This window comes from Sinohyriopsis cumingii, chromosome 3 (genome assembly GCF_028554795.1).
Source record: "Sinohyriopsis cumingii isolate HCF-2022 chromosome 3, ASM2855479v2, whole genome shotgun sequence".
In the NCBI taxonomy this organism is placed as follows: domain Eukaryota; kingdom Metazoa; phylum Mollusca; class Bivalvia; order Unionida; family Unionidae; genus Sinohyriopsis; species Sinohyriopsis cumingii.
This window is the reverse complement of record NC_142963.1, coordinates 52,317,189-52,334,776: the sequence shown is the minus strand read 5'-3', so window position 1 is coordinate 52,334,776 and position 17,588 is coordinate 52,317,189. Positions and strand designations below refer to the sequence as shown.

The window sequence follows — 17,588 nt, the reverse complement described above, 5'->3', positions numbered from 1 at the left end:
ATAGATAGATAGATAGATAGATAGATAGATAGATAGATAGTTAGATAGATAGAAAGATATTAATTTCTTTGACAACTTCTATCAATTTTCGCAAAAAAAAATAGTGAACCCACCAAAGTAGTGACATCAACATATTCCAAAAAGGTACAACATTGCTGCTTCCCATTGACGAAAAGATTGTCAGAGAATATAGTTTCGGCGACATTTTTAACGCTTCTGCTAGCTAAAGTGTTATGATTTGATGTATGTGTTGCTGCAGAATGTGCAATGATAATAAATTCGATAGTATAATATAAACGACAGTTAAGGATACCTTAGATAACTGACCCTTACGGGAAGTACTGTATAGTCTACTATAACCGATCTTAAATGGAAATAGGAAACTGATATTATCTTTACCTGGTTTGATACCCATTTCCAGACATTCGATCTTTTTATGCTCATTAATGGCCACAACCCTTACCCATCGATTCAGTCTACTCTCACCTAAAATAAATGCTCGATTCAATGAAAGAAAGGTAACAGATTGTAAAAGTACATTGGACGTATCTATAGCAGGTGTTATTCATTTTTGTTTTGCTTTGGATGTTTCAATAGAGAGAAATAACCTAAACGTAAATAACTAAACTTGAACGTGTTTATGCATCGTTATTATTACTTCTTCGGTCCATATAAAAAAAACAATCCCGTGCTCAAGGAATAAAATCTCCAAGTCCCATAATATAAACAATCCCGTGCTCGAGGAGTAAGTTCCATGTACGTTTGTAATACTTTACAGACCTTATTTAATTAATTGATCGTCGACTCCGCCCTTATAAACACCTAGCAAATAACAATGTCCCGCTAACCAATGCTGTAACTGGCTAGATCGGAAGAGTTACTTAAAATCGTCGCGAGTTTAATGAAAAACGAGATGCTAATAAATAGACGTAGCCATATCTTTCAGGATCGACTATTGATTACTATCCCATCCCTTATACGGATCAATAGACGGAGGTGTGATTGATTAATTATAGCCCTCTCCCCCCCCCCAACCCTTGTACAAGTACAATTTGAAACGCTTTCTTTCTTTACCATTTATTAAACGAGAAAATAACAGTATAGGATTCTAACCAGATTCCATTCATCAATCAAGCAATTTAAGATAATAACGCAGTCTCGAATTTATTACTTAAGATTGAACGACTTGATTGTATTACTCTAGTTTGAATGAGACTGTAATTTAGTGTATTTTTAGGTGCTCGATGTGTGTATTATTTTCCTTACGAATATCAACGTATAAAGTGTATTTATACTATTTGTAGCTAAAAGTACTGGTTCTTACAATTGCAAAAGAGCGAATTCAACCTACCACAGCTGTCAACTGGCTTAAAAGGATTATCCTCTTCTTTATTTTCATCATTGTTTTCATCTTCTTGAATAAACTATAGGTGACGCACGCTTTGTACTAGTTATGTTATACATTTCTATTTACGTCTCAAATTGTTTCATGAATATTTGGTCAGAAAGAGTGCAGAAGCTGATACGATTTCTGAAAGGCTAGTTTTCGTAAACGGAAACAATTACAACAATCGTAGATAATTCCATTTTGGACAAGGTTTGAGTTTTCTTACGGGGGTTTAACTTCACGGCATCATCAAGTCACATGCATTTATAAAACATGTTCTCCTTCAGATTTTATTTCAATGCGTCATGCTTATGCATACTGTTTTAAGCATGGAACTTACCATTGGAACAGAATGGGTTGTTAAGTTTATCGTAACTATCGGCCGGTGTCAATGGCTTGTTCCCATTGAGTTCCTCCTGTTCTTCATCTTTAACGTTTCCTGAAAGATATTTTGGAAAATAAAAATGGTAAATGTACATTACCAAAATAACAACAGTTATAACACCAGCAAATGTAAATGTGTATTTTATAAGCCTATTATCGTAAGAACAAATATCAAGTCTTATGAATTTAGGAATCATGGTCTCGTTCATAATTTATTTAAACACATAACGTTTGTGTAGGCTTGGGTAATGGTATTCTTTCCTTCGATTTGGTTTTTTACTTCATCATTTTCATCTGCTGAAAGATATTGTGGCAGTTAATAGTAGCCAATATTCATTGTGAATACAAAACTAACTACAACTTAAACAAGAGATAATTACGATATGTGAAATGGTAAATGTTTGAAAAGCATTTATTGTAACAGCAACATCAATTGTTTTGAAGTTATCAATTATGTTTTAATTCATAATTTTCTTAAACAGTTCGTGGTTAAGGATACATTTTAGATTCTTAACTTAGCATTAGAGCAGAAGTCTATCGTAACTATCTGCTGGGGTAAGGAGACTGTCATCCATTACCTCATTCTTTTCTCCTCCATGATCATCTGCTGAAAGTAAAATACATTGTAAAAACAATATCATATTTTTGAGTCGTTAGTTCGTTTAATTATATTTTATTCGAATCTGAGAAGGATATCGGCGCAAAAGCAATTACTCTGCCCCACCCGCACCCCCAACCACCACCCCGCGCCAAAAATTAACCATTTTACATATCGTAATTATCTCTCGTTTGAGTTGTAGCTTGAGTTTTTTAAATTCACAATGAATATTTGCTACTGTTATCTGCCACAATGCCACCATTGATTCTGCAACACAAACTTAGGAACTTCCTCCAACTGATACAATCTTACTTTGTTTATTAGTTCAATAAACAAAACAAATTTGTATCAGTTGGAGGAAGTTCCTAGGTTTTTGTTGGACAATCAATCACAAATTGTATTCGTTTCAAAAACATTTTGGTTAATATTTCCTAATTTCTATAATAATCTACAAATAACTGATATTGGTCCGCTGAAAGATGGAAGTAAAATGTCATATTGACGCGATCAAGAACATTTATCCCAACTCAGAAAAATGATCGAAAACATACAGCGAAAGAACATTTGTCCCAACTCAGGAAAATAATCGATTACATATAGCGAGAATAAGAAAACCGTCAAGCTACTTAAAATCCGAACTTCGCAACTTTTCCTGGTTTCAAAATGTCCAGCTATTACAGGGCTATTCAACATCGCAAATCCGCTATTCAAATTATTTCATAAAATTTGGCAAACAAGTAAATTCATGAACATTAATAGCACATGAATAAACGTGTGTTTTTATCATTCAGCTAAAATATTCAATCGTGCTAGAATTGTATTTATAAGTTTATGCGTATGTGGTAATTATTTATATATCTGTTATCACCCATGTCAGTATATCCCGTTCTCTTCCGAATGTTTATGAAAACTGCACATACCATTTAAACAGAAAGGATTGAACAGACGATCATAACTATCAGCTGGTGTCATCGGCGTATGATCTTGACATCCCTTTCCAACTTCATCTTCTGTAATATATTTTGAAACCTAATTATTTCAGTGTAAAAGTTATCAAGGAAAACACTTTAAGTATCCATTTACACACAGCCACTTTTGAAGAAAAAACCCCATACAATACATACATACATATATATACGAAAGACTTCGAGTTTGCGGCATTGTAGCAACGTTTCTAGTTCCATCCCACATTTTATTGAAAATAATACTCGAGTAGTTATTTCATTTTCATCTTTCCATGTCCTCTTAGGTTCAGATCAACAATAACTCAACCAAGATGAACCTGAGGCATGAATTAAAAGTAACGTCAATAAAACTGGGTTCGTGTATTTGGTAGAAGGAATCTCAAAAATCTATTTCATACGATGATATGCCTCTGCGTCTGTCTGTCCATCTCTCACCCTATACCCTCCCCTCTTGTATCTCTCTAACAATAAAGACCACTAAGTAACCGCATAGTTCTTTCAGAGGAAAGATTGTGAAGGACATCATAGACGTCCAATGATCTTAATTGTGTAAGTAAAGCATGTACAAATAAACATTCAACAAATCCAATTTCATTAGTAGCAAGCATGATCATTACCGATTATGAGAAGAATATCTTTGCACAAATAATTCAACTGTTCAGTAAGTAAATGCATATGTTTGTATCTGATTGGTGTTGGTAGCCTACAAAGTAAGCGTCTAAATGTACATTCATTCAGTTATGCAACGTTAGCTCCGTCTTTGGGGTTAGATACTATACTTATAGTTGTTCACTTGTTTGTGTGACAGTATAGAGTTCTCATTTTCGTAGGAACGTCTTGCTCTCAATGAATGGATTAAGTGCTGGTGTAGTAATGGACAAATACATGTGGAAAAGAATGCATTCACTGGTTGTAATGTGGCAAAACATGGACAATATGAAGTTTAACTACGAAATCACAGAGATAAGGACAAGAAAAGGGGTATTCCACCTGAAAAACAACGTCTAATTTAAAACATACAAAATATTTGAATAATTCCCGCTCTTTCGAAAGGTCAAAGCAAGCACAGCTGAAGCATTATAACATGGGCGAAAAGGCTGCCTCAATTAGTCGCCTCTTACGATGCAACGGAGGATGCATCTTTAATATTCTATGTTACCGAACATACATGGTGCAAGTGACAGTAGTCATGTTTGAAAATAGCTTGTCATCATAAAACTGCAAACCCAGTGTGAAACATAAGATGTGTGTAGGAAATTGTTTAACTGTTTCACTTCATACCTAAATTTTACGTATTTCTATATTATCCCGATTGAGATGATGCTCATTTAAATCCTCTATACATACATACAAACATACTCATTTTGCATGACTCCAAACTAACCTGAAATGATAGTTTCTACGACAGGCCGATAGCCAAGTAGCTCCTCAAGATCGATAGTTCCTTGGAATTCCTAGAAATGATCAAAGATCTTGAAGATTATATATATATATATATATATATATATATATATATATATATATATATATATATATATATATATATATATATATACATATATATATATATATATATATATATATATATATATATATATATATATATATATATAGAGAGAGAGAGAGAGAGAGAGAGAGAGAGATATATATATATAGAGAGAGAGAGAGAGAGAGAGAGAGAGACTAAAGGTTCTTGAAGCGACGGAGAAATCAAAATAGTAATACTAGAAAATCAACAGTCACGCACACACATATCCTCGATATTTATACAGATATCCACGAAAGCTACACACATACCTCGAAATATACGCCTGACAACAAGACCTAAACACTTGACACATATGCACTATATATGTGACAATATCTTCGCTAGGCAAAGTTGCGATATGATACCCTATATACATCTTGGCGTTTCGAGCAAATATTTCTGTGCGTCGGGTCTTTGAATTTCATTGGATGCAGTGGCTTGCCGCTGCATCGAACCAAAATAAAGTTGTTTACATTTGAACACTGTTGCTACGTGATCGAAACAAGGGGAGCACACAACTTGATATTTTGTTGCTCAGCTATCCCTCCTGGGGTCGATCCCCAGCATGTGGAAGAGTAAATAATCATCAATCCATTCTTCCGCGACTTTCTGTCGACTCAACGGTCATTTCAGCGAAAGAGTCCATCCTACGAAACCATATATTTCAGAAAGACATGGCTTGAACATTTGAACAAGATACACGCAATAAATGTGACAATCGCAAGACAAATTACGTTTCAATTTAGAACACGTATTTCTAAAACGCATACGAATGTCACGTGTTTCTATAACCCTTTAATATAAGAAGAGTACACATGAATGAGACTTTCATCTCATTGGCTTTGTCCTCAACATCACTAGCAAACGTTGTTCTGACACTAACACTTATCTATCCAAGAAGGTTGAGGCGTCGTAGAGAAGATGAGAGTTTCCTAAATGGCATTTACCTGGTATGTTGGTATATGGAGGCTTTCCTTATTGAATTCTGATAGAAGCTTAACCAACTTTTCAGAATCATCTTTGCTGAGTACGTACTGTCCTGTATTAATCACGTTCCTGAAAAAGACATGAAAATAATCATCATATTGACATGTGTGTGAGGATATGTGTATGTTGAGGTCTCGTCTTTCAGGACATGAATTATCGCTCTATATTCATGGCACAATGTTAGTTTTAATGCTTCAAAATCCAGAAATATATGCCTCTTACAAAGGGCAGGATATTTGTCCAGGACTTCTCTTTACTGATTGTTCTGTCTTCGTCTAGCTGAAACTGGATATATATTTTGAAAATTAAAAGTGTTATGTTTCTGGAATTGACAGAACAACCCTACTTTATATATGTGGTCATCCCTATACTAAAATATATGAATTTGTTCTGTTCTACCATTTCACCTCTTTCCTATTCATCTTTTATGTGACATTCTGGTATGGGCATTTCAGAGAGAGAGAGAGAGAGAGAGAGAGAGAGAGAGAGAGAGAGAGAGAAAGTATAATTGGAGGTAGAGGTGAAGAAATAATACGTGCCATGACCTAATGCAGAGAATTTACAGATAGATGAATAGTTGGCTTAACAGACGTGTAGATTGAAGAATATATCAATTTATACAACGTTGTAAAGTCGGGATTGATGTACGTACATGCGTATATATGCTTTACCTTTTATCACCAGTGGAATTTTCTGCATGTTGTAACATACAGGTAGACCAACAGTCCACGAAAGATTTGACCTTTTTTTCAGCAATCTCATTGGCGACTCCTTTATATTCCAAAGAGAGCTGGAAGATATATTATTGGTATAAGCAGCTGCCGTCCGTTGGAATGAGCTACCAAATAACTTTAGACAACAAGCGAAATTGGATTAATGTAGAGCTTTTATTCGATCCTGGAATGGTAAAGGCTGTCAATGTAATAGCCTTAAATAATATTCCACCTTATGCCATGATGACAGCTAATGTTTGTGTTAGCGTTATTCCTTTATCTCTTCTTGTCGTATTTGTTACTCAAGTGCCTTACTGTTACCCCCTTTCCTTTCAAGCCAGGCGTAAGCTGCATCACATAATTTTGTTAATTCTTATTTGGAACTTCTGAATTTATTGTAAATTTAAATTGGGACTAATTCTTTTATAACTTTAATCCTAAATTGTGTTGTTTTTTAAAACATTTATACAGCTGCTAAAATCACCTTTAGTCACTGAATTTTAAATGCTTTGCCTGCTTATTTTTCAATTCATGCAGTGTGTATTTTGTCCAATTTGTATTCATGTATTATGATGTGTTTGGATGTCTTGCTAATCACTCTTGTTCTAATGCCTCATTTGTTTTACGTAATGTCGGTAAATAGATTGTTGTTTTAAATCATGCCGACGTTAAATACATCTTATCTTACTCTGATAATTAAAAGTATGCAACAAAGAATTCTCATGTTTAATGGTATTTTGTAAGACATAAATGGTCCGAGGTGAATGGGAAAGCGTTATATCTGTAAAATAGTACACAGCCATTTGTTAGTAAAAAATATCTGCTTACTGAGGCAATGTTAACCGCTTGATTTGTCTCCTCCTTTAAAAGTTTAATGTATCCTTCAGGGTTCGTCTTTGCCACCTTCCTGGCTTTCTTTACTTTCCTATTGCTAAACCAAGACGCGTTCTCTTCCAAAACCGACTTTTCTAATCTGACCATTGATCGTTTGTAGACCTAGAAATGAGGGAAATGAAACATTGCCAGGGGTCCTTACTTGACCGATCGGTTTCAAACCCTGGCGCGATTCCCGCTAGAAGCGATAAGTTTACCCCAAATTTCCAAAGGCTTCCACACAACTACAGTTGTAAATTAGAAAGCCCAACGTGTCTATTCTATACATACATTTTACTCTAATCATTGCAAGACCACAGATCTCACAACCAGCCAAATATATGGTTTCTCTTCGTTAGGTTTCCGTACCGCCAGCAGTTCTCGTCGTCGAAATTATGCAACTGTCCCTTAACACAGGAATCTATTTTAAACTACGCCACCTTAGGCTAGTCAAACTGTAGTTTCCAGGCACTTTTCGAAGGTATAACTGCTTGGCCTTTGCCACCATGGCGACATAAACGGTATCTGCCGAGTCATTTTTATTGATTACATTATGTAATTTACCGGTTTCCTACCGTAAATACTGCCACTGCAGTCACACCACCAATATACGCCACTATATTTTAGTAGGTACTTTATTAATCCATTGACATTCATTCGCATTCGGTTTGGACTTGAATTCACTACTACTGAACAATGACATCATGGAAACGCACTAACACTTTACTCTGTAACGTTTGTTTCTAGTAATTGGCCAATTATTTCTGGCAAAGGAATATTTATATTGCACAGAATTCCAATAATCAGACAAGTAATCACAAAAATCTAGGAATTCCTTAAAACGGTACGCTATAACCAAATACGAATACTCCAAAATTTATTACAATATCATCAACAGCTGAACAATTTTCTATTGACAAAAAAATGAATTGCTACATTAAATTAGCCGCAAGACATTTGGAAACTAACCAAAACTGCATGATGTTAACAATTTAACGTGATGAGGTCACGCACAAACAATACGATATGAAGAATGATCATGCGACATTATCAGGTGACGTTTTGCCATCAAATAAAAAACCATCTGTCACAGGAATCATATACTCAAAGAGAATCTTAAAAGAGTAATGACCTACTATTGAATTTATGGCGAGCAGATGTAAATGATTCACCATGTTTCATAATTTGAATATTATTGCGCGTGTCACCTACACTATAACGGGGGCTGTCTATATAATTATAGGCTGTTTTGTGTCTTTTTTTTGCCTAAATGTTTTATGTTCGTTTTGGACAGTGTGATTTAACGTTTTGGGCCTCGACACATGTCGTTTGGACTTGATAAACGTCCAGCAAGGTTACTCATTTCCTAGGTTGGCATTTGAAAATTTCTATGTAGGGTAAAAAGGTCATATTTCGACAGATGTAGCCACCACTGTGCGTTTCTGTGTTAGTTATTCTTTCTTTCCAATAACCGTTTGACTACCAGTTGGTAAAACGGACGCCATATTGTTAACATAACTTTAACAAAAAGTGGCTGGGCAAGGAAAATCAACATGGTGGTGGCCGTTTTATAATATGAAGACAGAGGAATGATTTAATGGGCTTTTCTTGGGACCAGTTCAAAGATACGCTAAGGTGTTGACATATCAAATATAATAAACGACAAGTATTATATGTAAATGATATCAACTATGTGATAAACCTATTTATTACACTTCTAGGTTGTTAATTAGGTAAATAAGTTATGTTGTATTTTTTTTACTCTAAATCAGGAAATAAAACATGGATGAATTAAGTTTTATGAACCAGCAAAACTATCATATTGATCGACGCGAACTCATCAAGATGAGGCTTACTGTTTCATAACTTCTTATTGAATTGAATGAAGATATTTATTAATATTGTACAAACGTTTTCGGTTGAGCCCCCGTCTGTACAAATGAATATAGTAGCATTTAATCACTCTGGACTAAATTTACTGTACCTTCTGTCCTTTCTCAACTCTATTACAGAAACGTTTGTACGGGTTCAGCATCTCCTGGAAGGACGTGTCGTATTTTTTCAAGATGACTTTTTCATCAGCTTCTCTCTCACTGTAAATTAAAAGGATATAAGACTGTATTGTCGCGGGAAATATCTTTACTCTATACCAGTTAATGACTAAGATACAGACATCGCTTTTACCAAATACCCAATCTCCCCGAACATATATTGAAATGTCTTGACACACTTCAGGTACTGTACCAAAATAAAACCATACTGATCGACAATTTTCGCCATTAAAACAGTAAGTGGACCCTGGTTCGTTTGTTCACAGCTTTATATTTACTTACAAAATATGTACAGTTCAAAGGATTCATAACAAATTATTGTGATATTGTATGGAAACTGATTATCTAACATACTATATATCCACAATAAAAATCAATAATAATAATAATAATAATAATAATAATAATAACAATAATAGCAATATATATCATCATCATTATAATCATAATCGCGACATTCGTTACATGCCAGAAAGTAGTAATTATGTAAGTAACCACGCAATTAGATAGGCTTCAAGTTTTCATAAATCCATCTTTATTCCCACTATAAGGAATCTAAAGCATGGAGATCACCATTCCGATGCAACCTGCCATACTTTTATTTCTTTTCTTTTACTTAAGGTTGTTTTGTAGGATTCCCAACATGGACATGGTTATGGTGATGGGCTATTTAGTTTCATTCTCAGCCTCAAATGCTCTGTCGTCTATTTCCAAGCGGGTACGGGTTGAGTGGTTGGGGTTGTGTTCATTTGGAACACCCTTGACCTTTGCCATTACATGCGAGAGTAAATCTATGATATTTAACTGGCTCGCATTGGAAACAGACGATGACGGGTTTAATCTGGTTTGAACTGGTGCTGGGTCGTTCAAAATCGACCATTTGCACACTACTCTACTTAACAGTTTTACTCACTTGAGAAGGAGTTTGGCAGACTCTTCATAGGAACATAATAATTTACGAGCAAAACGGGTCCTTTCTTCCATCATTGCCACTTCCAGTCGCAGAGCAGATTCTATCTGAATTATATCTACAAACCAATAAAGAGCTTACGAATTGATATATCGCACTGTAGTAGACTGTGGTGCTACGTTTTGTGGGACGAGATTGTCAATGGATTGAGGAAGTAACGACGAAAAGATAGTCAAACTGAATTAGTGTTTCGAAATGAGAGTGAGAACGATGGAATGATACACTGTTTACTTGTTGGCATGTTTAATTCAAGCAATGCTTATTCCTTTCGTGATATCTTTGAAGTTGATGGGTTGATGGATCGATAACTAGGTGTTAATTTCTTACTTTAAAAATAAAGTACTTGATGTTTCAGTAGATACACACAAGAAGAGTTTTATTTTAGCAATAAAAGGAGTACCAGCTAGCGTGGAAAATGGGTGGAATCTGGATCAATCGTTACCGCGAGTGAATATGGTCAAAGGATTATATATTACTAAAGAACCTATGCAATGAACTCAACCCAACCCAATCTCCTTTTGTAAATGAATATCATCAAAAAAATAACTCTTATTAAAGAAGAAAATAGGACACATGGAGACATGTAGGAAAATTACCATCAATGTTGTGTTGTCTCAGGATATAAAGTTTATCAGACATGTTCTTACACCATTTCTCTGCTTTTTCGGCAAACTCTCTTTCCAGCTGGGTACGAAATTGCATCACAGACAACCAGAATGGAACGTCTCTAAGAAACGAGAAGAACGACTCATTTGCTCTGTTGTAATTTTACTAGCTTAAGCTGACACAATACATACCATGATTCATGCAGTGATATGCCTAACACAAAAAAGGAAATATATTTACTGCTAATGTATCTAAGGTACCAAACAGCCCACTAAAATAACTGACTGAATATGTTAAGTGATTAATTGAGTGGATGCATGGACTGCCCTCCTGGTTTTCGTGCTGGGTGCAGGGACTGACTGACTGTGAGTATGCCTGGATGACATACAGTATGCGTGGACAAACAAACTGGCTGAATATGTAACTAACTAAACTAACTAAACCAAGTAACTAACTAACTAACTAACTAACTAACTAACTAAATAAATAAATAAATAAATAAATAAAAAAATTATACGATGGAAGGACTGGACCGAAATCGCTTAATGGTTGATTTTGATCAATAAGATAGATTACAACTCACAATGTATGTACCTATAAACCTATTTTCCTTGTTAAATACACATCTAACCTATCTGCCTCGCTATCGACGCATTTATTTCCCATTCACGACTTTTATTTTGCAGCACATTTATATATCAGCCGCATACAAATTATGTTTATGGTCATGTCAACTCGGATATGAACTCACTGAAGGAATGCCGGCCTGTTTCACGATATCCTTAAGCATGGATACTCTTTGAGTAAATTTTATACGATAATCTGTAACTGAAACCGATATTGCAATCTAAGTTATACTTTTATCGTTTAACGATATATTTCAAACAAAGCAAGGCATTAAAAGCAAAGCAAAAGTGGCAGTGATACTTACGATAATACACCGTAGCTATCCCCAAGCCCATTAAATAGCCTTAGATCTACCATTTTATCGAAATTTAACATTGTCTGAAGCAACGCGTGTTAAATACGAGAACGGTGCTAGACTAACACTAACAACGTCCCATGTCAACCAGCAGATGACGTCGAGAATATAGTGACGTCAACAGTTGCTTAGGATTTCGAAGTTCTTTAGAACAGACACTACGAAAACTTTCTACCGCGGTATTTCTGAACCAACAATTCAATGTTCTTGGGCAGGGTACTGACACTTTCCGCCTGTTAATACTGGATATTGTCTTGATCTCATTATAGTAAAATAACAATATATTACATACATAATATTATTATTTTTATTTTATTATTATTTTTTAAAACTATTAATTATCTTGAGTTAAAAGAAACGAAAATATATCAACTTATAGATACTACACTTATATGACCAGTACACGACTTTGATATACATGTTAATTGTTGAATACGTTTAAATCTTAAAGCAGTAAATAAAGAGGAATGATTAGGCTAACGTTTTAGCAGATACTTCTGACATTAGAGAACGTATTGATCACAGTAGGAACCGTTGATAATGAAGTATACAATTTATTAGCTATACTATTGATGTAGGCAGAAGAATTGAGTTGGATGCCAAGCCTGGACAAAATATGAGTCAGAGAGGGCAGGTAAATACAAAACACACATGCTTAACAACCGAGAAAATATTTAGTAGACTTGGAAAAAATGATGTAATGTTCAAGCAGAAAACAAATGCACTCCTGAAAATATCAGGATCAATCGCAGTAATACAAAGAAAACGTAAACTTAACACATTCACATACACTAGTAAATAACTAAAACAGGGCATGCGGTTTTCTTTTTGGTTTCTTCTTTTGGTGGGTGGCGTGTTTTCGCTCCTTTTTTTATCGGAATTTTTCTGCAAACTTAGATTTGGCATGATTATGTTTCACACCATTCCGTATGTCGCCGAGTTGCCGTACTTGACACGTGTCAAACATGTGATCAAAAATTTTAAAGATTAATTTGTGACATTTATAACCGTTTCGCAAAAAGATAATTATTTAAAACTATTTGTCACGAATAACGAAAGGACGCAGATAGTGTTGATATCTCCGTTTAGGACTCACGGTACTAATTCATTTCCCATAGTAAACCTCTGCAAACCCCATGATATTAAAAATACAATAACTTATAATTTTGGAGTGCTCATGATGAAACCTCTATTTAACAGTATAGATGAAATCTGGATGTCAGCTTCTGTGTAGAGGAAAGGATATGAGCCGCGGCATTTTCTGGACCAGCATGTGTTTGAAACATGTGCTTTCAATTCCGCACCAAAGTCAGGAGCTAATCTTAGTAATGAGTGTTCCAAACTCAAGACTGTTAACGGACTAAATTTCCATTAATAAAACAAAGTCTCCATTTATTTCACTTGCAATTAGGATAAGCTCTCAAAAGGTTCTTTTTCCTACAACATAACTTACATTATTAACCAATCATGGTCAGCCTAACCCATATATACTCTATTTTAGCTTCACCCATTTCATTAGTACCGTGAGTCCTTTATCTGGTATCTTTTCTGCAACAATGATCGAAGAAAAGCAGTCTAAAACCAAACCAAGCCTATTCACAACTTACGGAGAAGTGGTATCTTTAATAATATAACAACATATTGGCCTTAGAAATTTCCTTTGATATTGAGAACTCTTTAAATAACTTAATGTTGGATAACTTAGCATCTTAATCTAAGAGGTGTAATTGGCAAATCAAATCAATCTGAAAAAGATGAAAAAAGGACAAGCCAAGTTAGATGTGTGTGTGTGTGTGTGTGTGTGTGTGTGTGTGCGTGTGTGTGTGCGCGCGCGCTATTTGGACAGTGGAGAACTGATTTTAATCAGATTGAAGCAATAACAGCCCCAGGTGGACTAATGATTCCCACCGCTCCCCTCAAAGTCGCCTTCACGTCCACTCCAAAGAAACAATATAAACAAGGAAAGAAACATAAATAGTTAATTTGAAGTGTATATATGCATATTGTGGGTTTTATTTGGTACGCTGGCAGGTGTTAGGTTAGGTAATGTGGTTGGATGTTAGGTTTGTATGTGTTGTTGTGCAAAATATTATTAAACTCATCTCTTTCTTATATTCCAAGTTGACCAATACCACCTCGCGTTAGTCAATAGCATCAGCGTCCCACCTTCATTATAATCTGCCTCGTGGGGACTAAACCATGTGTGGAATTGTTTATTGTCTGGTTATATGCGACACGTTGTGATATGTTTATTGTGTTGTTTGGCTATGTAAGTGTCTGCGATATGACTTTATTTACTTTAGTATTTTAATATTCTATTAGTAGTTCTCTTCTTCGTGCCGTGGTGACGGTGGCCATATATTCTGACTCGCAGAATTCAGTTTCTGTTGAGCCGTTCATATTTGACCACACAGCTTACAATATTTTTCATGGTTTGGCCATTTACATTTTTATCCTAAACATGGCTCGTATACAATAAGAGCTTCTTACTGCACGTTCCTATTTTATCCATAATTTTCTTTATAACAGTGTCTCATTTTCCGTTTTTATGCATTTACGATCATTTACAATCTACGATAAAATGTTTCTTGGAGTATACTCCACGTTTACATAATGGCCATCTTAGCTAGCCAAGGTTCCGATATGATAATCCTGTAGATAGAGATATCACATGGGAACCTTGGCTAGCGAAGATGATAAGGGGCATACTGATATTCTAATTAGAATATGCCATCAAAAGGTTTATACCACTGTGATCCACATATAATGCTGGCAACGCCTTGGGCCCCGCGCTTTCAGGAAATCAACTCCATGATGCAATTTGTTTGCTTGGGGCCCCGCTCATCGCTTGCTGTCATTGGCCCCGCATGCAGGTATTTATAAATAAGAACCTGCATGGTCGTGTATCTGATTACTCACCGAGTTTTTCCATACTTTTCCAAAGTTACATTTAAGTTTGTATTCTGTTTTAAAGTGTGTGTGTGTGTGTGTGTGTTATTTGAATTTGTAAAAATATTTTAGTCTTATCGCTACGATGTCTGCAATGTGGCAGTTTACAGTGACTAGCACTGGGGTATCATACCGCAGACATGTAGCATGATGTCCCACCCAATCACATTATCCTTACACCAGGCCGACCAGTCCTGACACTAAACTCTTAATACTGAGCGCCTAGCGAGGCAGCTGCTAGTACCAGTTTTATGTCTTTGGTATGACTCGGTCCGGGTTTTAACTTTCGACCTCCCACATCTGAGAATGATGCTCTTTGCTCATGACCACAGGAGCGGTCCTGTTTTGACACATTAGTTTGGGCTCAAGCCCGATACTACTGGCATAATAATTCAGCACTGAAAAGACCAAAAATGAAGTACAGTAAGTTTATATACCACTCACGAGAAAGAAACAAAACATCAATAACAACAAAACTACCCCCCAACCCGAAACAAAACACATAAAGAGCCACAAAACAATATGGATGTTTAATTTTTTCAAATCACGTCAATAGTACCATAGGTACATTAACAATAAATGGGTGTATATAAAAAGGATCAAAGGGGCAATCAGAACAAATTAGTGGACATAATTCTTTATGTAAGGAAATACGTATGGATTGACTCAAAAGTCGGTTTGAAATAATTAACAGATGCCACTGAATTGCTACAATTTATCAATTGTCATTATCCACGCCGAAAAAAGTTTCCATTTCCAAAACATAATAATATCAGTCATGTATATATAGTGACACCCAGGGCTATGGTTTTAAAATTGACTACCTTAATACAATGAAAAGAACCCGACAAACTTATGACTGCAGTATTAGTGTTTAAGACCATAATTACAGTATGGACCAAGCAATTGTTTCGATTGCAGTTTAACCGTAAATCCAGTAAATTATGTAAATACTAATATTTTTTTTCCATTTTTTCCTTTATATATGTAACGAGTGGGTTTGGGTGATTCGAGGATTTTGGTGGTTTGGGGTGTTTCGATGTACCCTAGCTGCACGGAAGTTGCCGTTAACATTCGGTTAGTCTTGGTTTCAATTTTGGACCGATTGGTAAAGATACAACAATCTCTATACTACGTTGTGAATAATATACTCGTTATTAATGTATAAATAAAGACCTAAAAAAATAAGAGAGAGATGGTTCAAAGGAGAGCTGCTAGATTCACCACAGATAGCGTAAGAGTTGCAGTGCAATTTTGAATCACCTCCAGTAGGAATCTCGAGTCCAGGCGAACCAAGGCCCAGCTGATAATGTTGTACAATATAGCGAACAACCTATTAGACATACCAGCGGACAAATACTTGACTCTGTGATATAGCCAAACTAGGACAAACCACAGGAAAATGTTCCAAATCAAGTCAGCATCGAGAAATTGTTTCACCTAAAGTTCTGCTTCTTCCAACGTACAATAGGGACTTGACACTTGGAGGAAATTACCATGAATAATTGTAGAAGCGTCTGACTTGGTGTCTCCTAAGCAGGAGCTTTCCAAAATCCAATTCCAATGAACTGTCAGCTACTGGGAAGACCTAGTGATTCTCAGGGCTATGCCGGTTGTTTTTTTATATAAATATTTTATCTCATCGCCGCTACGGTAGTCGGATTGGTCTGAGTATGAAATGAAAAGAAAAGGTACACTGATACTCTTTTACTTATTCTGCCTTTCTTATCTTTATTCTTCTGACTGACCTGTGACTTCCGTCTTTAATTAATCCTTGACCGCGCACCATCAGTTGCTTAATCGTCAAGAGTGACTGCGTCAACATATTGAGAAATATACAGATAGATGTTCGAAACTTACCTTTCCGTCCAAGGTGAAATCCGTGATTGTCTATTGTAAATAAAAGCTTCATATCATTTGTAACAACGGCTCGTTGGTCTAGGGGTATGATTCTCGTTTTGGGTACGAGAGGTCCCGGGTTCAAATCCCGGACGAGCCCTGTATATTTTTATTATTTTGCTTTGTTTCGTTTATTTGCTGGAGGGAAAAAAATACCATTTTTCTAACAACCAGTATTTCTCTTTTGTACTATATATTTTTATTCCTTTATATTTAAGCAATGTTCAGCTTTTCCTGGACAGGTTTTTATATTTCCTGTTGCAATAAGTAATCTCCTATTTCTCACTTCCGGATACTTATAAAAACGATAGCAATAGAAACAAAATCTTCTTTTATTTGAGGAAACGAACAATTAATTAAATAATTAATTAATAACTTCAGTAACAATTTCGTAAGCACATTGTTGGTAAATTCAAAGGATCCACGTGCATATTAGTTTCAGATGAACTGGAAAACAGAAGGAAAACCAAATATATGGAATCTTTTTTAAAGCAAAAAGGTTTATAAAGTTTCTCCAAGTTGATGACCCATCCTGGCTGACCACTTCCAAAGATTTTAGCGTAAGTAGATATTGATTTTGTCTTTAAGTATTTGTCGAGGAAGGTAGGCAGGCAGAGAGAGAGAGAGAGAGAGAGAGAGAGAGAGAGAGAAATAGATAGATAGATAGATAGATAGATAGATAGATAGCGAATTGGA

General features: G+C 35.5%; 1 non-coding gene across 1 annotated transcript; it reads left to right on the top strand.

The window, feature by feature from the left end:
* The first annotated feature begins 16,920 nt into the window (after nt 1–16,920).
* On the top strand, nt 16,921–16,992 carry Trnap-ugg (transfer RNA proline (anticodon UGG)). Its single transcript has one exon. It is a non-coding gene; the product is annotated as a tRNA-Pro (tRNA).
* The last annotated feature ends 596 nt before the right edge of the window (nt 16,993–17,588 follow it).